This window comes from Notamacropus eugenii, chromosome 7 (assembly GCF_028372415.1).
Source record: "Notamacropus eugenii isolate mMacEug1 chromosome 7, mMacEug1.pri_v2, whole genome shotgun sequence".
Taxonomy (NCBI): domain Eukaryota; kingdom Metazoa; phylum Chordata; class Mammalia; order Diprotodontia; family Macropodidae; genus Notamacropus; species Notamacropus eugenii.
The window spans coordinates 72,473,113-72,498,495 of NC_092878.1; the positions used below are offsets into that span (position 1 = coordinate 72,473,113).

The 25,383-nt window shown below is 37.4% G+C and overlaps 1 long non-coding RNA gene across 1 annotated transcript in view; it reads left to right on the top strand.

Moving 5' to 3' along the window:
- Nucleotides 1-14,029, top strand: part of LOC140514388 (uncharacterized) — a 45,455-nt gene extending 31,426 nt beyond the window's left edge. Inside the window, exon 3 of the long non-coding RNA XR_011970586.1 lies at nucleotides 13,714-14,029. This is a non-coding gene — a long non-coding RNA (uncharacterized lncRNA). The remainder of the gene's footprint in view (nucleotides 1-13,713) is intronic.
- The last annotated feature ends 11,354 nt before the right edge of the window (nucleotides 14,030-25,383 follow it).

Consider the following 25,383-nt stretch of genomic DNA (forward strand, 5'->3'; position numbering starts at 1 on the left):
TCAGTGGCTTTGGAAGGAGTAGTTTTTAGTGGAATGATAAGATTAGAATCCAGCTGTAAAGGTTTAAAAAGAGAGTGTAAGGAGAGAAAGTGGAGAAATTTATTGTATGTGGCCTTTTTGGGGAGTTTAGCTACAGAGCAGAAGATCTATAAAATGATAGTAAACATGCAAGAATTGAGAGTATTGTTTTTTTCAGGTTGAAGGAGAAATGGGTATGATTGCAGAAAGTAAAGAATGAGTCAACATAAAGGGAAAGATTGAAATTAATTAACAGAGTAGAGATGACAGAAGAGGCAATCTTTTGGAAAAGACAAAATGAAGTAGAGTAACTTGAACAAGTAGGAGGGTTATCCTTGATAAAGAGCAAAGTCACCTCATCATATGAGATTGGTGAAAGAGGAGATAGTTGCAGAAGTCATGCGTATGACTGATAGATGAGGAAGAAGGGAAAATATGCATCTGTAGCACCAATGTGATATTCATACTGCCTACAGTGGTCATGAATACCCCGACACAATTTTGAATCATGAGATACAACAGACTCTCCACATGGAAGGCAGAACCAAAACATTTAATCAGACAACAGTAAGTCAAATCCATAACAGTAACAAAAATCTATACACAATAACAATACAGAAGACAGCACCATCCCCAAGTTTTCCCCCTTTAGGCTTCCCACAAACCAGATCCATTAAACAAATCACAAGCAAGCCCCCTTAAACAAAATCACAAAGCTCTTTCACTCACACTAGACATCTATCTGCTTGCCTGCATCCTTCCTACCTCTTACTAGACTAACCAATTTATTCTCAGCTCTGTTCTAGCTCCTCCTCTTCTTGTTCTACTCTTCAGTAAATTCTTCCCACCACAGACTCCATGTGACTCAGACTAATGTGATGCAGGCCATGTGATCCAAGCAGGTCACATGAACCTATTAATGGATGGGAAATATCTTCCCATTTAAATTAATATTATCTCACCAAAAATCATCTTAATTTCTGATCTATAAAATATGAAGCAAGGTTCTCTGCTAAACGACTTCAACCATGGAAGGCTGGAGGAGAAATTTAAAAAAATTGGGACAACTGCTATGGAAAATGGGATAGGGAGTTGACCAGGAAAGTATACTAGGATTACCTCTAAACTGTGAGAACTGAGTTGAAATAGCACAACATAAATTTGTGATGCACCCACTGGAGAATTTTTGTGTGCTTTTCTCCATCTTTATTCAATAGCATATGTGAAGGAACTAAGGTAGCAAGTAGTAGAAGTTAACCAAGGCTGAGGCTTAGCTGAGTGAAATTTGAAATAATTTCGGGAGGAGGGACTCTGGAAAGGAGGACAGTATAGATTTGAATTGGTTCATCAAAGGGTCAGGACAGAGAAAAGAGAAGAGATTTGCTAGTGAAGGGGCTTTGGTCTGGGGTGGGTGGGGGGAGTCAAAGGGTGAAGGTATTGGAAATTATGGGGCAGACAAAGAACAAGATTTACTTAAAGGAAGTCTGAAGAAGAATTGAAAAACCAATAAATTATGATGAGATAAAAGGGATTTAAAAATTCTCAAATAGAGGTGGTACATTTGTGATTGATGACAAGATCAAGGATATAAACATCTTCACTTAAGGCTTGGGTGAAGTGGAGGAGTAAATCATGAGAAGTGAGTAGGTTGAGGGCCTGACTAGTTAGAGTATTTAAGATCTCTAGTATGTATATTAAAGTCTCCCAGTATGAAAGCAAAAGTTGGGGGGGGGATAAAAAACGTGAAAAATTTCAGGTACCAAACTCATTGATAAAGGAAGCAGAGAAATCTGAGGAGGGAGGAAAATAGTTAACATGACTGAAATTGGGTGGCAGATTAGGAGAAAGCTCAAAGGGATAGAAATTGCTAAGTGATAGAGGTAGGGGAAAAATTTGGAAGTGGCAATGAGGAGCAAGGAGTACACTAACTCCCCTGCTTCAAGCAGTGAGCCAAAAAAGAATGTGTAGGTACAGCCAGTAGTGTAAAGAGTTTCCATGGAGGCTGTGTAATCAAGAGTAAACCAGGTTTCAGTAACAGTCAGAAGATGGAAGGATTGGAAAAGGAAAAGTTTTAAGATGAAGGGAAGTTTGTTACCTAAGGAGCATGCACTCTCGATGGCACAGTGAAAGAAACGATTGGTATGTTGTCAAAATGTAGGAGTGGGAGAGCTGAAGTATATAGAATAAGAAATTAGTTCATTGTAAATAGAAATGGAGTTTGCATAATGATCTACAGGAGTCAACGTCACTGGAATGTGAAAAGTAGGATCATACCTGACAACATTCATCACTGAATGGAGGATCCCACTCCTATTTCTAATAAAAAAAAATAAAAAGCAACTTAAATAGCTAGAGGAACTTTCAGTACTATGATGGGGCAGTGCCAATGTAATAAAAATAACAGTACTACCAATGTTGATATGCAAGCTTAATGATGTGCCAATTACTTATCAAAAGAATAGTTTATAGAACTTAATTAAAGAATTAAAATAAAGTACACTTGGAAAAATGAAAGATCTAGAATATCAAGAGAAATGAAAAAAGAGGTACTTACAAACTTCCAACTATGTTGTAAAATAATAATGACTAAAAACAATCTAGTAATGACTTCCAGAGCCAAAGTGGCAGAGTAAGGCAAGAGCTCCCCCAAACTTTCCCGCATCTCCTTCAGATTCTTGAAATGAATTCTGGAGCATGGAGTCAACAAAATGATGGAGTGAAACAATTTTCCATCCCAAGACAAATTAGAAAGTCAACAGAAATGTTTGATTCATTGAAGTGAGAGTGCAATGCAATCCAGCATAGGTAGTCTGAGAAACCCAGAAGCAGGCTGTATTTCAGCAAGTAAGAAGTGAGGCCCATAATCCAGACACAAACCAACAATAGACCCCACTAACCTGGAAGTGTAGAAGTGGCAGTGGAAGCCTGAGAGCAACTGAGTCCAGAGCAGCAACTTACTGAGCTCTTAAACCATAGATGGTAAAAGCGATTGGACAACTGGACAGAAGGAGTTTATAGAGGAAACTTTTCTGTCACTATGTGCAGTAACAGACCTGATTCACAGTCCCAGGGAGAAGAGAACCACTAGCATATTAGAGCATGAAGCCACAGAGGAATGAAGCTCCTGGTCAAAAGTTCAGGGCAGAAAAGAGTGATTTTGGTTATTTACAAACTAGTACAAATGCCAGGGCAGAAGTGACCCTCTTCTAGGATCATGGCACTTCAAAAAAAAGGAAAACATACAGGTCACCAGAATTAGCTCTGAAAAGAGTGCCATGAAATATCTGAAAATTGGAACAATCTCAGGAGTGGAACCCAACTTTAACATAAAGTTAAAATTCAAGAAAGAGGCTAGAATAAATGAGCAAACAAAAATAACAACAAAATATAACCATAGAAAGTTACCTTGGTGATAGCGAAACCCAAAACACAAATTCAGAAAGCAACAATGTCATAATGAGTACATGCGAAGCCTCAAAGAAAAATGTGAAATGGTGTGAGATCCCAAAAGAAATCTTGGAGTAGTTCAGATGGGATTTTAAAAATCAAATAAGTGAGGTAGAAGAAAAATTGGAGAAAAAACTAGAGAGACTCAAGTGCAAGAAATTCATGAAAAAAGTCAACCGGTTGTTGAAGAAAGCATGAAAATGAAAAAAAAAAAGTATAAAATTCACAGAAGAAAACACTACCTAAAAAGTAGAATTGATCAAAAATTTACTTAATAAAGGAACTACTAAAAAGTAGAATTGATCAAATTGAAAAGAAGGTGCAAAAGCTCACTGAAGAAAATAATTCCTTAAAAATGAAAATTAGGCAAGCTAATGACTCCATGAGATATCAGGAAATAATTGAACAATTAAAATAACGAAAGAATAGAAGAAAATGTGAAATATATCATTGCAAAAGCAGTGAGCTGGAAAAGAGATAAAAGAGAATGTGATATAAGAATTATTGGAATAATTGAAAGTCATGATAAAAAGGAGCACAGCCAGAGTATTTCAAGGAATTATCAGGAAAATTTTCCTCATATCCTAGAATAAAAGTGTAAAACAGAAATTGAAAGAATCCACCAATCAATTCCTGAAAGAAATCAAAAAATTAAAAACCCCAGGAATAGATAGCCAAATTTCAGAAATTCCAGTTCAAGGAGAAAATACTGCAAGCAGACAGAAAGAAACAACTCAAATACTATGTAACCACAATCACGGTCACACAGGATTTAGCAGCTTCTATATTAATGGATCAGAGGGTGTGGAATATTATATTTTGGAAACAGAAGATTACAAGAAAGAATCCCCTATCCAGTAAAGCTGAATATAATCCTTTACAGGGCAGAAGAAAAATATTTTCAAGGCTTTCAAGAATTCCTGATGAAAAGATCAGAGCTGAACAGAAAATTTGATTTTCAAATACAGGACTGAATAGATACATAAAAGGGATTCAATAAGGTTAAACTGTTTATTTTTCTACATGGGAAGATGATATTTGGAACACTTAAGACCTGTAATCACTACCAGGGTAGTTAGAAGGAGAATACAAAGAAAGAGGGTGTGAGTATAAATTGGTTTTTGATGGTGTAGTGCCAATGTGATATTCACAGCGCCCACCACGGTCATGAATATCCCAGCACAATTCTGAAACATAAAATACCACAGACTCTCCACATGGAAGGCAGAACCAAAACATTTATTCAGACACTAGAAAGCCAAATCCATTGCATCAACAAAATCTATACACAATAACAATGTAGTGGACAACACCAGCAAATAATAAATCACAAACAAGCTTTCCTTAAATTAAATGCCCTTCTTACACTCACAGCCAGCTGTGAACTTGCATGGATCCTTCAGTTCTGACTGCTCTCAAGACTAACTTCCTCTCAGCTCTCCTCTAGTTCTGCCTCTTCTTGCTCCACCCTTCCTGTTTTACCCATTCAGCAAGCTTCTCCCACCTCATGCTCCATGTGACTCAGACTCATGTGACTGAGGCAAGTGACATAAGCCTATTAATGAATAAGACAGATCTCTCCATTTTAAATTACCATTACTGATGGTATGATATAAAAAAATCAAGGGGTGAGAAAGAGAGATGCACTGAAAGAAAGGACAAAGGAAAGATAGAAAGGGGTAAATCATCTCACATTAAAAAAGGCACACAAGAGGGGGACATGTAGGGAATAGTGGATAAGAGTTGAAATTTCAATTCCCTATAGGAAAACAGAAGGGAGGAGGCTAAGGAGGAGAGCACTAATGAAACGGATGCAAAATTTAGGAAGGTGGTGATCAGAAGCAAAGCCCTTGTAAAGAGGGACACATTGAAAGAAGAGAGAAAAAGAGAGAAAGACACATACACACACACAGAAAGAGAGAGAGAGAGAGAGAGAGAGAGAGAGAGAGAGAGAGAGAGAGAGAGAGAGAGAGAGAGAGGTGCTGCAGTAGAATCTATTATCCTTCAGCTGAAGTAAAAACAAAAAAGCATAAGTAGCAATCATGATCTTAGAGAAAGCAAAAGCAAAAATAGAGTAGTTTATCTTTCAGATCTATGGATTACAGAAGAATTTAGGACCAAAGAAAATATAGAGTATCATAAAATGTAAAATAATCTTGATTATTTAAAATTTAAAAAAGTTTTGCACTAACAAAATCAAGGAAATCAAAATACAAAGAAAACAGAAAACTAGAAAACAATTTTCAGACATAGTAATCAAAGGTATCTATAGTTATGTTGAAAAAATGCTTTGAATCACTATTCTAATTAGAGAAGTGCAAATTACAAAACAATCTTTGAAGTACCACCTTATATATATATCATATTGCCTAATACCAACAAGGAAAATGAAAAATTTGGGGGGCAATGTGGGAAAATTGGAATGCTAATGCACTACTGGTAGAATTGTGAATTGATCCAACCATTTTGGAGAAGAACTTGGAACTATGTCCACAAGGCAATCAATCCATGCATACTCTTTGATCCAGCAATAGATTATAAGTTCTGTATTCAAAGAGATAATAAAATAGGGAAAAAATAACCTGCAGATACAAAAATATCTATAGGAAAAGTTTTTTTGTGGTGGCAAAGAATTGGAAATTGAGGGGATGTCTATCAATTGGGGAATGACTAAACAAACTGTGGTATATGATTGTGATGGAATACTATCGTGCTATAAGAAATGAGAAGTAGGGTGATTTCAGAAAAAAAAAACCAAAAAAAAAACCTTGGAAAGACTTTCATGAACCAATGCAAAGTAAAGTGACTAAAACAAAGGGAATATTGTACACAATAACTGCAATATTGTGCAATGACTGACAGTGAAAAATTTAGCTCTTCTCAGTAATACATGATCTAAGACAATTCTCAAGGACTCATGATGAAAAATACAATCCTACTTCAGAGAAGGAACTGATGGAGTTTTAATGCAGATCAAAACATACTATTTTTCACTTTCTTTATTTTTGTTTTATTGATCTGTGTTGCATTTCAGAACATGGCTAATACAGAAATATATTTTACATAATTACATGTTATAAATGTCTTGCCATCTTAGGGTCAGGTATAGGCACGTAGGAAGGAAGAGAATCTGAAAAGCAATTATTTTTTAAATGTGAAAAATTGTTTTATAAACAAAGGAAAATATTCATTTTTGTTAAAATTTAATATTGTATAAAATAGAAAAGCAGATCAAGGAATAGACCAGACAGGGGAGAATAGCAAACAAGTGAATTCAACAATCCAGAGTTTATTTTACCTTCACATGTTTTATACTCCTTTTCTGACCATGCTACTACTTTGGTAAAGACTCTCATAATTTCATGCTCGGACTATTGCCATAGCTTATTACTAGATTGCCCTGCCTATAGCTTCCCCTCACTCTAGTCCATCCCCCACTCAACAATTAAACTTGTTTTCCTAAAGTGCAGGTCTTATCATGTCCCACCTTATGCTTTACTGCTTACACCTTTAGTAAAATATAGTAGCTAATATTACCTGAAAGACAAAATATAAAAAAGGCCTCTTCCTTTCTTTTCAGTCATCACTCTTCTCCACGTTTTCTTTGATTCTGCGACACTGGCCTCCTTGCTATTCCTGGAACAAAACATTCTTATTTTGACATTATCCAGTTTCACTGGATGTCTCTGATTACTGGAATTCTTAAACTTCCTCAATTCTGCTTCTTCACTTGTCTGGTTTTCTTTGGATCCCAGATAAAACCCTACCTTCTACAAGAAGTGTCTCCTGAAACATCTTCCACACCCCCCCATGCTAGCACCTTCTCTCTGTTATTGTCTCCAATTTATCCTGTATGTGTATATATAGGTGTGTGTGAGTGTGTGTGTGTGTGTATGTTCGTGTGTATACATATATACTTGTGTATTAAATTGTGAGTTCCTTGGGGGAAAGGAGAGTTTTTGACATGTTTTTTTTTTTTTTTTACTTTGTTCTGTTTTGGTTTTTGTATCCTCAGTGTGTAGCATGATCCGTGGAATACAGTAGATGCTTAATAAATGCTTCTGATTTTATTTATTCTAATGTTGAGTGGTGTGCAATCCTACAGATTCTCTCCCTCCCAAACTTTTGCTCTGAGAGAAAGGCAAACCAACAATCTCGTTTCCCCCCTTTTAAATTTGAATCCTTAAAAGAAGCTGGTGATGTCTTACTATGAATGCAATACTTATTTTTGAATGAAGTATTTCATGAGAATTGCTCCATCAAGTACTTTTTTAGATTCAATGAATTATTTTATAAACTACTTTACCTATTTTAATCTGGTCATATTCTCCTATAAAACAGAATAGAAATGTTTGAACAAAAGCGGGTTCTCTCATAACTCACATCAACCCTTTTCTCCATCACCTACCATACCCCGGAATGCTTTAGATAATTAAGAGACAGCAAATTCTATAGATTCACAGTATTTTATAGGAGTCATGACAAATCTACTTCAAAACCTTGAGTCATAGAAAAGTCTCCTGCCTATCAGGGTATCCTATTTTACTTTTTGACAGATTTCATATTAAAAGTTTGTTTTGACTGAGCTGAAATCTGCTTTTCTGAAATTTCCACCAGCTGCTAACAATTCTGCTACTAAGGCTAAGCAAAATAAATATATTAATTCTCCGCCATTGCAGTCCTTCAGATACTTGAGGATAGCTAGCATATTCACTTTGTCTTCTTTTTTGCAAATGAAAAATTTCCAGTTCCTTCAACTACTCCTTATAGGACACAAATCCAAGTTTTCTTACCTATTATGCATCAGTTACTGTTACTACTTGGGGTACAAATATAGAATTGAGGTTATATTTGCATTCGTTCTAATAGAAGTATATATGCACACGTCTATATCTGCAATATATAACATGGGAGAATTGTACAGTGTGATTCAGGAGTTGTGCTGATCTTGATAGTATTTCCACAATAGACAAATTGTTTCTTTCTGGCTGCCTCCAATATTTTCTTCTTGATCTGGGAACTCTGGAATTTGGCTACAATATTCCTAGGAGTTTTCCTTTCTGAATCTCTTTCAGGAGGTAACTGGTGGATTCTTTCAATATTTATTTTACCCTCTAGTTCTAGAATATCAGGGCAGTTTTCTTTGATAATTTCATGAAAGATGAAGTCTAGGCTCTTTTTTGGATCATGGCTATCATGCAGTACCATAATCTTTCGTTCTTTCTTTCTTTCTTTTTCTTTCTTTCTTTCTTTCTTTCTTTCTTTCTTTCTTTCTTTCTTTCTTTCTTTCTTTCTTTCTTTCTTTCTTTCTTTCTTTCTTTCTTTCTTTCTTTCTTTCTTTCTTTCTTTCTTTCTTTCTCTTTCTTTCTTTCTTTCTTTCTTTCACTTTTAACATTCATTTTCACAAAATTTTGGGTTCCAAATTTTCTCCCCCCTTGTCCCCTGCCCCCATCCCAAGACACCGAGCATTTTAATTGCCCCTATCACCAATCTGTTCTCTCTTCTATCATCCCTCTCTACCCTTGTCTCCATCTTCTCTTTTGTCCTGTAGGGCCAGATAAATTTTTATACCCTTTACCTATATTTCTTATTTCCTAGTGGCAAGAACAGTACTCGACAGTTGTTCCTAAAACTTTGAGTTCCAACTTCTTTGCCTCCCTCCCTCCCCACCCCTTCCCTTTGGAAGGCAAGCAATTCAATATAGGCCAGATCTGTGTAGTTTTGCAAATGACTTCCATAATAGTCGTGTTGTATAAGACTAACTATATTTCCCTCCATCTTATCCTGTCCCCCATTACTTCTATTCTCTCTTTTGATCCTGTCCCTCCCCATGAGTGTCGATCTCAAATTGCTCCCTCCTCCCCATGCCCTCCCTTCCATCATCTTCCCCACCCTGCTTATCCCCTTATCCCCCATTATCCTGTATTGCAAGATAGGTTTTCATACCAAAATGAGTGTGCATTTTATTCCTTCCTGTGGTGGAATGTGATGAAAGTAAACTTCATGTATTTCTCTCACCTCCCCTCTTTATCCCTCCACTAATAAGTCTTTTGCTTGCCTCTTTTATGAGAGATAATTTGCCCCATTCCATTTCTCCCTTTCTCCTCCCAATATATTTCTCTCTTACTGCTTGATTTCATTTTTTTAAGATATGATCCCATCCTCTTCAATTCACTCTGTGCACTCTTTCTCTATGTGTGTGTGCGTGTGTGTGTGTGTATCAGTATCAGTATCAGTATCAGTACCCAGATACTGAAAAGTTTCAAGTTACAAATATTGTCTTTCCATGTAGGAATGTAAACAGTTCAACTTTAGTAAGTCTCTTATGACTTCTCTTTGCTGTTCGCCTTTTCATGCTTCCCTTCATTCTTGTGTTTGAAAGTCAAATTTTCTTTTCAGCTCTGGTCTTTTCATCAAGAATGCTTGAAAGTCCTCTATTTCTTTGAAAGACCAATTTTTCCCCTGAAGTATTATACTCAGTTTTGCTGGGTAGGTGATTCTTGGTTTTAGTCCTAGTTCCTTTGACTTCTGGAATATCCTGTTCCACGCCCTTCAATCCCTTAATGTAGAAGCTGCTAGATCTTGTGTTATGCTGATTGTATTTTCACCATACTTGAATTGTTTCTTTCTAGGTGCTTGAAATATTTTCTCCTCGTCCTGGGAACTCTGGAATTTGGCCACAATGTTCCTAGGAGTTTCTCTTTTTGGATCTCTTTCAGGTGGTGATCTGTGGATTCCTTGAATGTTTATTTTGCCCTCTGGTTCTAGAATGTCAGGGAAGTTTTCCTTGATAATTTCATGAAAGATGAGGTCTAGGCTCTTTTTTTGATCATGGCTTTCAGGTAGTCCCATAATTTTTAAATTGTCTCTCCTGGATCTGTTTTCAAGGTCAGTTGTTTTTTTCCCATGAGATATTTCACATTATCTTCCATTTTTTTCATTCTTTTGGTTTTGTTTTGTGATTTCTTGGTTTCTCATAAAGTCATTAGCCTCCATCTGTTCCATTCTAATTTTGAAAGAACTATTTTCTTCAGTGAGCTTTTGAACCTCCTTTTCCATTTGGCTGATTCTGCTTTTGAAAGCATTCTTCTCCTCATTGGCTTTTTGAACCTCTTTTGCCAATTGAGTTAGCCTATTTTTCAAGGTGTTATTTTCTTCAGCATTTTTTTGGGTCTCCTTTAGCAGGGTGCTGACCTGTTGTTCGTTCTTTACCTGCATGTCTCTCATTTCTCTTCCCAGCTTTTCCTCCACCTCTCTAACTTGATTTTCATAATTCTTTTTGAGCTCTTCCATGGCCTGAGCCCATTGAGTGGGCTGGGATACAGAAGCCTTGACTTCTGTATCTTTCCCTGATGGTAAGCATTCTTCTTCCTCATCAGAAAGGAAGGGAGGAAATGCCTGTTCACCAAGAAAGTAACCTTCTATAGTCTTATTTCTTTTCCCTTTTCTGGGCATTTTCCCAGCCAGTGACTTGACTTCTGAATATTCTCTTCACACCCGCTTAGCCTCCAGATCCTCCCAGCCAGCGCTTGGGGTCTGAGATTCAAATGTTGCTTCCCAGCCTCTGGGCTTTTGGCGGGGGGGGGGGGGGGGGGGGGGGGGGGGCAGGGCTGCTATTCAGTCTGAGATTAAGGTCAGGTGCTCAGGGTGGGGGCAGGGCCACCTCACGGGCTCAGTTCCCTCAGGGGGTTTATGGAGAGACCTTCAACAATGGATCCAGGCTCCTGCCTGCTTGGGGAGCCCCAGTCTGCTCCCACCTCTGCTGCTGCCTCCTGAGGGGGCCTGAGTTATGGGCGTACCCCACTCCCCTCTCGACCCGCCAAACAGACCCTCTCAGTGACCCCCATCACCTGTGGGTGGAGGGACCCACGTGGCCACTGGAGATTCTGTCCCCGAAGCCCGCTTGGATCTGCTTCTCTTGGTGCTGCGCGGCCAACGCAGGGCTGGGCTCAGCTCCACATCCACAGCGGGAAGGACCTTTCGCGAGAGGTTTGTAGGGCTCTCTGGAACAGAAATCTCCTCCGCTCCACTGTTCTGTGGCCTCTGCTGCTCCAGAATTCGCCGGGAGTTCTTTTTTACAGATGTTCAATAGGTTGTGGGTTTGGGGCTATGTGTATGTGCATCTTTCTACTCTGCCATCTTGGTTCCGCCTCCAGTCCCATTTTTAAATTATGTCTCGCGGATCTATTTTCCAGGTCAGTTTTTCCAATGAGATATTTCACATTGTCTTCTATTTTTTCATTATTTTGGTTTTGTTTTGCAATTTCTTGGTTTCTCCATTTTAATTATTAAAGAACTATTTTTTTCAGTGAGCTTTCTAGACTCCTTTTCCATTTGGCTAATTCTGCTTTTTTAAGCATTCTTCTCCTCCTGGGGTTTTTGACTCTCTTTTGCCATTTGAGTTAGTCTATTTTTAAAGGTGCCATTCTCTTCAGCATTTTTTTTTGGTCTCCCTTAGCAAGCTGTTGGCTTTCTTTTCATGATTTTCTTGCATTGCTCCCATTTCTCTTCCCAATTTTTCCTCTACATCTCTTACTTGATTTTCAAAATCCTTTTTGAACTCTTCCATGAGCTGAGATCATTACATATTTATTTTGGAGGTTTTGGATGCAGAAACATTTTATGTCTTCCTCTAATGGTATGCATTGTTTTTCCTCATCTGAAAGGATGGAAGAAATACCTATTCATCCATATTATAGTCTTCTATAGTCTTATTTTTCCCCCTCTTTTGCCATTGCCCTAACCACTTACTTGACTTCTGAGTCCTTTGTCAAGAGGAAGGTATTCTCTGGGGAGATGTAAGTTTTCAGTTCCTCTGAGGTGGCACAATTAGGGGAGAGGAGTTTACTCCTCTCCTGGCCTGCTTTCTGTTCTGGGAGCTACCAAAGCTTTTCTGCCCAGGATCTGTAAGTAGAATTCCCTTTCCAGAGCCTCCACCATTTTCACCATGCCAGCACTCTTCCTTACCCCAGGACCACTAAGAACTGAGAACCAAATCAGTGGTTCAGATCTCCCAGGTGGAGGGCTCCAAAAATGGAAGCTGCTGCTACTGCTGCTACCTATATCCCAGACTAGAGGAGGACCCTGTTCCCTTCTTACTCAGGTAAAAAAGCCCTCTCACTGACTTTTGAACCTGTCCTTGGTGTTTGTGAGCTGAGGGATCTGGGAACAGCAATCATTGCCAGGGACATCACCCCTGAGGCCTACTCTGGTCCTGTTCCTGCTGTTGTTGCATGACCAAGGCTGGACTTGGCTCTGCCCTCTCTCTACCCTCCCCCAGCTGGTCTATTTTTAAAGTATTGTTTTCTTTAGCATTGTTTTGGATCTCCTTTAGCTAGCAGTTGACTTGATTTTCATGATTTTCTTGCATCATTGTCATTTCTCTTCCCAATTTTTTCTATATTTCTCTTACTTGCTTTTCAAAATCCCTTTTGAGCTCTTTAATGGCTTGAGACAAAGTCATATTTTTCTTGGAGGTTTTGGGTTTAACAACTTTGACTTGGTTGTCTTCTGTTTGTATACTTTGGTCTTCCCTGTCACCAAAGTAAGATTTTGTAGTCTGGTTCTTTTCTTAGATTTTTGCTCATCTTCCCTGCTATTTACTTGACTTTTGGGCTCTTTGTCAAGGTAGCTCCATGTTTCCAGTAGAAGTGGGAGATGTACTGCTAGCTGCTTGATCCCTTGGCAATCTGTGGACTTAGAGTTCCAGAAACAGTCACTGCTGCTGCTGATGGCTGTGTCCTGCTGCTGCTTCCATGTGCTCCTCCTCCACCAGCTCCTCCACCTCCTCTACTGTCCTGGGGCTCCATCCCAACCACTCTACTCTCTTCCACATGTCCCACAGGTTTTTTTCACTGACCTTACAATTTGCCCATGGTATTTTGGGGTCATGAAGTCTGGAATGTGCAAAAGGTTCCACAAGAAAGAAAACAAAACTAACCAAAAAGAGAAAATCATATGCTTCAATCTGCATTCAGATTCCATAGTTAATTCTCTGGATTTGGATTCCATCATGAATCTTTTGTAATTAGATCACTGCATTGCTTAGAAAAGCTAAGGCTATTAAAGTTGATCATTTCACAATGTTGTTGTTATTGTGTACGATGTTCTCTTGGTTCTTCTCACTTCACTCAGCATCAGTTCATGTAAGTCTTTCCATGCTTTTCTTCAATCTACATAGCAAACGTCTCAAAAGAAGTATACAATATGGTTTGGAATATCATGTTGTTTTGTTTGATTTTTCTCCAGAATGCCTAGGGAAGAACTGAATCTCAAATAGAACCAACTAGGCCACAAGGGAGTATATGAAAGAAGAGTGGACCTCTGAAAAAATGTAATAGAGAAGCAGAAGGTGAAGAAAGCTTTCAAGTAAAAGATTTCCTTACCCCAAATTAGGTACAAATGTTCATTGATAATTAGTTATACTGGTGCAGATGCAGAAGTGGTATGTCTTGGGGAGGTTTGGCAAAAGAAAGGTGCTGTGTATATATGTGTGTGTGCATGTGTTTAGTGTTTAAAGTTGTATAGCTTCCTTCAAAGAGCAATACAGTTGCGTACATGCTAGATCACTCCAGAGATGAGCTTACTACCAAGAATCTAATAAAAGTTCTATCAAATGCTTGCATCATAAGTATGTCTTCAAGAGAAGTCTATAACCACTGGGAAAGAGAAATGGGGTTAACAGAAACATTTTCACCCCTCATCTCATCTCCCACATGTAATTGCTTCTACAGTTACAACTGACCTGTTGAATTTCTTCAGAATAATCAAGTGGTTAGTTGAGCTTCCAGTTCATGACTTCCTGACCACTGGGAGTGAATCTAAGACATTTCATTATTTGTGTGTTTGAAACATTTCTGTGGTCCCTGATGTGTAATGGGCAAGAGCCTAGTTTAATAGAAATAAAAGAAATATACAGCATTCTTCCAAGCTCAGGCAGAGGGTATCATTGTAAATGGATAAGCTCTATGAGTAAGAGGCAAAAGTGTCTGCCATGTGACTCACTGGTGTTAACTTTTTGCAGAGTTTTAAGGTATCTCATGTATGCAGAAGTCATTTGGCCCACCTCTAATTAATACTTCATCTAATCTTCTAGTAATGTTGCTAATTGTTCACAAACTGGCAATTTAATCAACACTCTTCTACCCAGTAGTTTTTTTTCCTCTCTCTCCACTTTTCTGTGCTCTGACACAGTATGAACTTAGGCAAATATGTCCCAATTGCTTTGTTTCCATGTAATTTAACAGCAAGACATTATTTTCTCATAAGAGGTGCTTGGAATTTTTACTGCTAATGAATAAATTAACTAAAAAAGGTTAATCTGCCTACATGTTTATGAAACATTATGCAAATCGTTCTCCAAAAGGTTTAATGGTAATTGAAAGCAATTGAAAACCATGGTACATTTCACTCAATTTCCATTTTTTTTAAAGTATACAGATAACACAGATTTTTACATTTTACAGATGTATGTAGAGAAAGGACTTTTGGAGCTTCAAGATCATGAGTATGTTTGAGGCACAGTTTTAAATAAAGTGAGGTGGCTAATACCTGTCCACTTTTGATGGAAAACAAAGCTGAAAAATATGAGGAGAATTCACATGATTAATATTATTACAGTGAGTACCAAAGGAAGTAATTATGTTTAGACACTTATTGTAGAGCACTGGCAAAATGATTCTTGCCTCAAGTTCAAATTGCATGCAGTTAATGACCTACTATTCACTTTAGAGGTATTTTCTGTGAATGACACAGGTGTTTCAGGACTGAAAAGACCTGAATCAATGAATATTTACTTGAGTGTTGCTTACATTCATAACGACAATTTTTCCTATTAAAGGGTCTGATTTTCTCTTTCTTTTCTGCCTCTCATCCACAGGAAGCAGGTGGGTTGACATAGAATGGGCAAGGATGCTTTAGGCAGGGAATTCTATGACCCCAAAAGGAGACTTAGTCTAGTGGGTAGATCCTGAGTCAATGTCTCTGTTTTATTCTGTGGTGTGATGTACCCCAATATATCCTATATGCCCCAAAAGCATGATTCTTGGAAGTTATTAGGGACTTTGCATGTCTCCGCTTCAGTCCCCAAGACTGGGGAGGCAGTTTATGGGTATCCTTTGGGCCCATGAGAATTTCTATTTCTTCCACAAAACAATATTACACAGACATTTCTCTTTTATGTTAAAAACATAAATCAAAAGAGTGCTATGAAACCAGCAAGATACATACTTTGGGAAATCTGCTAGAAAATACATAGAGGAAAATATGTAATTCCCCATGGAAGACACAGGAAATGGTAAAGGTTATATACATTATCCAGAAAACAAAAGGGAAAGTGGTCTTATTAGAGTAATATATGACTGTACTATAAGATGAAAGAACAATTAGATTCTCTTATATCAGAGAAGTTCCTTTTCTGAGAGTAGAAATCTTAATTGTTCTTCTTGAAGTCATATCAATGAAAGGAGAAACAGTTAAGGAACATGGATATTTCCACAGGCTGAAAATCATTCCATTTCCCTTTGTCTCTGAAGAGGTATACTGACAATGCAGAAAAACATGTACAGATATGTGGGCCAGGTTCCATTGCTGAGTGGAAAGGGGAGTAGAATGATGATTTATCATGAAACAGATATGAATAGATGGAGTTAAGGCAAAGTCATTGGTAGACTGTAACTGATCAGCTGGCCAGAGACTAAGAGTCTTATGAGGTGTCAGTGAGACAATTGTCAGGGAGACAATTGACACTATTTGAAAGTCATCTTTGTTTCTCCTACCTATCTGGAATTTATAAAGTTGAAGCTGCTTCCTTATTTTTCTATTTTAATATTTTCTTTCATTACCTCTCCAAGGAAGGGGGAAAATCATGGAAAAGGACCCACAGTCTTTCCTGGATGGGATATTTATCACTGCAGCTTGCAATTGAAAGCTTGTTCTTTTTAATTTCATTTAAAAAACTAAAATTTTATTGGTATCTTTTGTTGTTAAATCATGTACTTTTTCTACTGTACCCTTTCCAGGGAGCCATCACTCTCCTATAATAAAGAATAAATTGAAATCTTTTTTCCATAGAGCTATGTATTTTACTAAGAATAAAAAGAAAAAAAAAAACAGAGCAAAACAAACCAAGACCTATTTCCTAGATGCCTATTTGTGTTTCTATTTTACTTAGAGCCTTGATTAAGCCATGACCATTTACTATGACTTATGTCTAAATTCTTGAATGTGGAGTGATGAATTGGAAAAGAGGAAATGTATCCATGGAATAAGCATTTTTTTTCTCTCCTTCAGATTAAGGCGTAGGGGCAGTGAGTGACTTTCTGTGATTTATTAATACCTGTAAGGGCAGCGAGGTGGTGCAGTGGATACAGCACCAGTGCAGGAGTCAGGAGGACCTGAGTTCAAATCTCACCTCAGACACTTGACACTCACTAGCTGTGTGACCTTGGACAAGTCACTTAACCCCAATTGCCTCATCCTGGGTCATCTCCAGTCATCCTGATGAATATCTGGTCACTGGATTCAGATGACTGGAGAAGAAGTGAGGCTGGTGACCAGCACAGCCTTCCCTCACTCAAAACAAAGTCCAATACAAGCCATGTCACCATTTCTTTGATGGCGTGGTCTTCTTTGGCAATGAAGGACGAATACACACAATGTCTTTAAACACCTTTGCTTTGAAATATGATAAGAAATGGCAACAAGAACGAGTCTGTTGCATGTGTAAGGGAATTGTGTTTTGTCTGAATACAGCTTTGTGGCTTTTCTGGAGGTGGAAATGGAAGAATGGAGTGATTGCTCTTAAGCATTTAGGTCTAGGAGCTATTGCTCATCCAAGCAGGTATAAGATTAAATGAATCCTGGGGAACTTATCTCATGGGACACACTTACAAAAGACAGGCTTTATCATTCAATAATGACACCAACAACAACCATTTATTCAGAATACATGATGCGCCAGGCACCAGGTATAAAAAGACAAGGACAAACAAAAATAAACAACAAAATAAATCCCTCCAAAACAAAACAACAACAACAAACACTGTCTGTGCCTTCAAGGATATTATGTTTTATTGGGAGATAACATTAAGTAAAAATGTATACAAAGTTGATACAAATAAAGTTCTTGGAGGAGAGTGCTAGCAACTGGCAAGATTAGATTCCTTTTTATAGGAAGTGATACTGAAAGGAACCATAGAGTGTACAAGATATTCCATGAGACAGAGGTGATGAGCAGATGTATTTCATGCATGCAATGTGCAAAAGATTGGAGACAGGTAATAGAATATTGTATACTCCCAACAGAAAGTAGGGAGGAGAGTAAAGTGCAATAAACCTGGGCATGTAGTATGGAGAGAGATTTTGAAGGGCTTTAAAAGCCAAACACAGTTTGTATTTTTTCACCTAGAGGCAAAACATAAATATTCATACTTCTTTACCATGTCTATGGCAAAGTTAGACCTGTTTTCTAGGAACATAAACTTGGCAGTTGTGTAGAGGATGTATTGGAAAGGAGAGAAATTTGAGGGTGGCAGAATAATAAAAAGGTTGTTAAAATTCAGGAGGAAGTTAATGAGGTATCAAGGTGGGGGCAGTGTGAGATGAGACAAAAGAAGTGATGTGTGGTACAAGGGGGGGGGGTTAAAAAATAAAATATTTGACAACTAATTGGTATGGGGAGTCAGGGGAAATATTACCAATCACTCTAAGGTCATGGTCCTGGAAGACAAATAATAGTGATATTCCCAAAAGAAATAGGGAAGTTAGGAGTAAGAGAACATTTTCAGGGAGGGGGGACAAGAATATCTGTAATTTAGAGAACTAAATTTTCCTCTAAATAAGGGGAATAAGCCTTGAGTGCATCCTGTAAATTTTGGTATGCAATAGTTATTTCTGTGATTTGTTTTTGATCCACTTATTCTTTAGGATTAGATTATTTAGTTTCCAGTTAATTTTTAATCTACATTTCCACTGTCCTTTGTTGGATGTGATTTTTATTGTATTCTGATCTGAAAAGAATATGTTTGCTACTTTTGCCTTTTAAATTTGATTTTGAAGTTTTCATGCCATATTTCATATTGAATTTTTTGTAGATGTCATGTAGGTATAGGTACCACTGAGAAAAAATGGTATATTCTTCACTGCTCCCATTCAGTTTTCTCCAAAGGTCTGTCATATCTAACTTTCCTAATATTCTATTCATTTCCTTAGTTTCTCATTTTTCTTGTTGGATTTTTCAAATTCTGATAGGAGAAAGTTAAGGTCCCCCACTAGTACAATTTTGTTGACTCTGCAACTCACTTGATTCTCTTTTAAGAATTTGGATGCTCTACCATTTAGTGCATATATGTTTAATGCTGATATTGCTTCATTGTCTATGGTACCTTTTAGCAAGATGTAGTTTCCTTCCTTATCTCTTTTAATTAGGTCTATTTTTGTATTTACTTTGTCTAAGATCAGGATGGCTACCCCTGCTTTTTTATAATTAATTTTAGCTGAGGGATAATAGATTCTCTTCCAGCCCCTTACCTTTACTTTATATGTGTGTGTCTCTATTTCAAATGTATTTCTTGCAAACAACATATTGTAGGATTCTGGGTTTTTTTAATCCACTCTGCTGTCTCCTTCTGTTTTATGGGAGAGTTCATCACATTCACATTCTCAGTTATGATTATTGTGTATTTCCCTCCATCCTACTCTTCCTCCTGTTTGTCCTCTCTCTCTTTTCCCTCTTTGCCTCCTCACCAGTGTTTTACTTTTGTTTACCACCTCCCCTAATCTGTCTTCTCTTCTCTCAGTACCCCCAACCTCATTTAATCTGCTCATCTCTTACTCCCCTGTCCAGTAATACATTTCTATATTCAGTTGAGTTTGTATATTATCCTCTCTTTGAGGATAATACTAATGAGAATAAGGTTAATATGATGCTCATTGCCCTCTCTCCCATCTTTCCCTTTACTGTAATAGGTCTTTCTTGCCTTTTCATGTGAATTCATTTACCCCATTGCACCACTTCTTTCCTTTTTGTATCCAATATGCTCCTCTTTCTTGTACCTTAATTTTTATGCCATTCTCTCAAATTCACCTCATACCCATACTCTCTGTCTATGTATATACCTTCTAACTATACTACTAGTGATACAATTTTCAAAAATTACAAGTATCAAATTCCCATGTAAAGATGTAAACAGTTTAACTGTATTGAATCCCTTATGTTTTCTTTTTTCTTTTTTATCTGTTTCTTGGGTCTTGATATTGGAGGTCAAATTTTTGAGTAATTCTGGTCTCCTTACGAAAACTTGAAATCCTTCTATTTCATTGAATGAACACTTTTCCCCTTGATGCATTATGTTTAATTTTTCCAGGTAGCAGATTTTTGTTGTAGTTGTAGCCCTTTTGGCCTCCAAAATATCAAATTCAACCTCTGATCATTTAATGTTTCAACTTCCATGTCTTCTGTGATACTGATTTTGACTCCCCAATATTTGGATTGTTTCTTTCTGGCCACTTGTATTTTTTCCTTGACCTGGCAATTCTGAAATTTGGCTATAATGTTCTTTGGGGCTTTTAATTTGGCATCTCTTTACTGAGGTGACTGGTGGATTTTTTTCAATGTCTGTTTTGCCCTCTGGTTCCAGGACATCTAGACAGGTTTTCTTGATAATTTCTTGAACGATGCTGTCCAGGGTCCTCCTTTAGATTATGGTTTTTTCATGTGGTCCAATGATTCTGATATTGTCTGCCCTAGATTTATTTTCCAGATCAGTTTTTTCCCCATGAAATAGTTTACATTTTCTCCCATTTTTTCATTCTTTTGAATGTGATTGGTTTTTGATATCTCATAGAGTCATTAGCTTCCACTTGCCCAGTTCTAACTTTTAAGGTATTGTTTTCCTCAATTAGCTTTTGTACTTTCTTTCATATTTGGCCATTTGTATTCTTTAAGAAATTATTTTCTTCATCACATATTTGCATGTCCTTTATCATTTGGTCAATTCTACTTTTTAAGCACTTTTCCAAGATGTTAAAGTCTTTTCTTTTCATAATTTTCTCACATCACTCTCATCTCTTTTCTTTTTTTTCTTCGACCTCTCTTATATGATTTTTAAGCTTCCCTTTGAGCTCTTCCATGTGTTCTTTTGGGGTTTAAGATTGCTTCCTGTTTTTCTTCCTTGTTTTGTTCATAGGTGTTTTGACATTCTTGTTTTCTTCTGACTTTCTGTCTTGGTCTTCCCTGTCACTATGTCTTTCTATGGTCAGATTATTTTTTGTTGTTTCTTGCTCTTGTTTTCCCCTTTCCCTCTTCCTTTAAATTTGATCGCTGCTTTCAGAGTGAATGGAACTCTGCCTCAGTCTTCTTGTGCAGGTGGATGCAGGCACTGATTGTTTATATAATGCTGTTGTGATGTTGCCCAGAGGTCCAGGGGGACCCCCCCTGTCTGGTGCTGTGTTGAGGGGGTGAGATGTTGAGGGTGGCTAGTGCTTTTGGAGGTCATAGAGATCTGGAAGCTTACTTGGTGTTGACCTGGGGTTCTAGTGGTGGCATCTCATGTGTGCTGAGGCCAGGTGGAGTTTTTCTGCATTTCCCTGGGACTATACTCAAACATGTGGAAGTTTGGCCCCTGGAGGATGCCTGTTTGCTTAGAGCTGTGCTGAAGTAAGTAGAGTGCTGACTACTAGAGTATGTCTGTTTGTCTGGGGCAAAGAGTAAGCACAAAGCATTTTTCAGAGCTGGAGTCTGCCAGTTCCCCTGGCTATGCTAAGACGTATACAGGCTTTTGGTGTTGATGTTTGCATGCTCCACCACACTGGAGTTCAAGATCTTTCACTGGTTTGCTGAGGAAAAGCTTGCTTCTGAATTGCTGGGACGCTTCATATCCTGAATGGTATTCCCCTTGTATCTTAGTGAGACAGATCTTTCTGGCCTCCTGGCCTCCTTTCTGGCCTCCTGGGATAAAATACTGCTCAGTCCCATCTTTCTACTGGTTCTACTGTTTTAGGATTTTTGCTGGGGTACTATTTTACAGTTGTTAGGAGGTGAATATGGGAGAGCTACAGCAATTTGCTGTTTACTCCTCCATCATCTTGGCTTCCAGAAGTGATAGAAGGAGCTTAGACATGTTGAATTTAAGTTGGACATCCATATAGGTCTGTCCCATTGGACTGCTGTTCATATGGGATTAGAATGGGGCTCAACATACAACTCTGGGTTACTCTGTATAGAGATATTTTAACCTATTTGACCTATTTGAGTTGATGAGATCACCAAATGAAGGAGTATAAATAAAGAGAAAAAGCCCTAGGATAATGCTCTGCAGCACACCCAGGCATAGTGGTTTGGACACAGATACTAGCGCACTAAAGGAAAATAAAAATAAGAGAAAAGTAGGAAGAGAGCCAGGAGTGAAAAGTCATGAAATATAGGGAGTAGAGAGCGCATCCAGGGTATAAAGAACTGGTCAAGGAATAACAGGGTCCAATGAAACAAAGAGACAAAAAATTATGAGACCTGAGAAAAGATCATAAGATGTGGCGGTTGGGAGATCATTGGTAACCTTAGAGATAGAATTGATGGAGCAATAATATTGGAAAGTTGCAAAGGAATGACACATGAATGGGAAATGAGAAAGTGGATGCATCAAGAATAAATATTTTTTTTTTCTAGTACTTGGACTATGAAATGGGAGAGAGATGTGTGTTGATAAGATTCAGTAACATTTACTGAGCAGCAATGCTATCAAGACATGTGCAGGGATTCCTGTCTTTAAGAGTTTACAGTTTATCCAGTGTTCTTACATCCCTACCTAAAAATGTAAGGAAGACCATAAGGAAAGTAAGATGGTCCCAGAGGATCCAGGTGATAAAGTTAATTGACAAGAATTTATTACATTTTGCATTTGCTTAATTTTTAAGAGTGTGTGTGTGTGTGTGTGTGTGTGTGTGTGTGTGTTAGTAACCAGGAAAGGGAAGGAGAGGACTAGAATTTCAATCTACAGAACTTTTATAGACTGAAGCATCCTTTTCACATTGCCTTGTGAACAAATGCTTAGATTTTAAACTTTTCAAATCTACTTACAAATATAAAAATATAAAGAAAATGATTTACACAACACTTAGAAACAAATGAAAAAAATCCATCAATTAAAGTTTATTTGGTGAGGGGAGACTATAACTTGAATATAGCTCAAAGCAAAACAACTACTCCATTACCTTGGAAAAATTTTAATCATGCCTCCTTAATTTCTGACATACCTTTGCCACACAGGTCCAATACTAATGATAATAGCAATATTTTTATCAGAACTTCTCTTGGCTTGTTACAAAAAAGATTTTTGCTTCCAGACTCTATACAATACACATCTATGTTTGTGTGACAAGTAGCTGGATCTTATAAACATGGAAAAAAGATGGAAAGTTCAAAGTTTGTCATAGGATATCAACTGTAAATCTACAATTGACCTAACAGGTCATCCAGTCCAACCTCCTCACTTTATAGATGAGGAACTGAGGGTTAAGTGAGTTTCCCAAGGGCACACAGGTTGTAAGAAGTAAGACTGTACTATGAATTTAGGAACTAAGATGCCAAGTGTAATGCTAATGAGAATTAAAGAGTTTCCCCAACCATTAATTCATCTGTCCATGAAGGGAAACTTGATTAGGGGAGATTTTTTTGTTGTTGTTGGAAGGCCCACACTTTTTTGTTAATTTCTAATGAGACACTGGTTCTCAAAGGGTTGTGATGCCCTCTGGTTCTGAAAAGTGTTTATATACTCTGAGGTGAGGTTTTACTTTGGGGCTTACTCACTGGAAGTGTTTGTTTGTCCAGATGAGTCCCTGGACAGCTGCTAAGCATTCCAGTGGCTTTGAAAACCCAGATGTTATGCTTCTTTCTCCGGTAACTACGTATGTGTTGCTTATGGTCAGAGAGTTGGAAGTCCTGTCTGTTGATTTTTATTTTTCTGTAATTTCTCTGAATTTCAGGATGCTGACCTTTTCCCCTGAACCAAATGGATGATATATGTGCTTGATTAAAGTAGTCTGTTGAACCCTCAAAAGCTGATTTCCTTTTAGAAAAGCAGATCTAAGAACCTGTACAGCAGGCCCTCCTATGTATGTCAAGGTCCTTGCTGTTACACCAAGTTAAATCCTATCTCTCTTACACCACTATACCTGCTCTTCAGTGTGACAAAGCAGAGTAAAAAAGACCTCTAAATCCAGGTGCTAATCTGGATACTGTTGCTAACTCACTGTGTGCAATTAAGCAAATGACTTTACCTTTATTGCCCCAAGTTTCTCATCTGTAAAATGAGAAAATTGGACTAAATGTTCTCTATGGTCCCTTTTTGGTATTAAAATTAAATGATTGTATGATGATGCCTTTTAAAAAAGTGAATGGAAGTAAGCTGCTTTTATATTATCCAAAGTTGTATCCTTATATATATGAGTTAGAAGTCTGGATATTGTAGGTTCTCAAAAGTCCTATGGATGAGAAATGGGTTGGAAATTGTCACTGCTATTATAATTTTTTTTTTAATCTCTGAGCACACATCCTGAAGAAGCAGCTCTCCAGAGGTTGTTATTTCAAGTGGGACAATTAAAAAGGGGAAATGGGTCAAATGTGTTCCTTTTTGAGTTGGGGAAGGGTTATGAATCTGTTATTCAATCTGTATAGGCATTGCTCCATGGGGGAAATTCCTTTGGTCAATGCAGGTGAGTAAGTCATGTGTAATGTGAAGTCTTCGAAAGTTGTGTGGGGGCACCAAGTGTTTACGAAACTTTCCCATGGTTGCATAACTGCTTTGTGATAGAGACAGGACTTGAAACCAGTTCTTTGCAGGGTAGGACCTTTACCCATTACACCATGCTGCTTTTAGATTAATAGTTGTTCTTTAAAATGTACTCTTTTCAGGAGGAAAAACTGGAGCCTAAAACATAGTATATTTCCTGTTGAAAATATGGGTACGCAAATATGAGAGGCAAATCATACAACTGGGTTAGTTGTATAGTTATCCGGAAAAAAAAAACAAAACATTTTAAAAATTGGGAGTCTCTGGGATCCTGACTACATATTCTAAGTATAATTTAGAGGTTATTCTTAATTTAAGATCTGATTTAATTGAAATTTAATTTCAGGGAAGTTGAAAATGGACACTCATTCTTATAATGATAATTGCCCTAAGGATCAAGAAGTAGATTAGTTTGGATAATAATGCTAGTCAAACGCAAAATAATTATTTGCAGTACAAAATACACCTCAAGAAGTAAAAAAAAAACCTTTAGATTTAAATTATGATGAATTTTATAAGATAAGCAACTATGAATTAGACCACAAAAAGATTAGAAAATATTATCACCAGTTTAATTTTGTGAATACTGTGAATATAAGTATAGTTTCTTTAATGAGAGAAAATAAAGTTCAATCCTGATTAGTACAAACAATGCATCCCCTGAAATGTTGGATTGTTTGAATTTCCTGCATATATTTTTATTGAATTGGAACCAAATACGATATTTTACAAAATTATACCTTCATATAGAGTGAATTCAAATGTGTAGGACAACTTCACTGGATCCATTATATACACTAATCACAAAAACTATAAAATCTGGAAGATTCTGATATCTTGTAATGTTTATTTTCCTAGAAGATTTTTATCTTTATTACTAATTTCTTTGTTATTCCCCCAGTTAAAAAAATGTCATTTTCAGTTTTCAACATACACTTCCATATAATTTTGAGTCCTAAAGTTTCTCCCCCTTCCAACACATCTTCCCTCCCCAAGATTATTTTCTTATTAGTCATGTTTTAAGAAAGAACTAACACCAGGAGGAGAAACCACAAGAAAAGAGAAACAGAGAAGGAAAGAGAGAGAGAGAGGGAGAGAGAGAGAGGAAGAGAGAAAGAGAGAGCAAATAGTA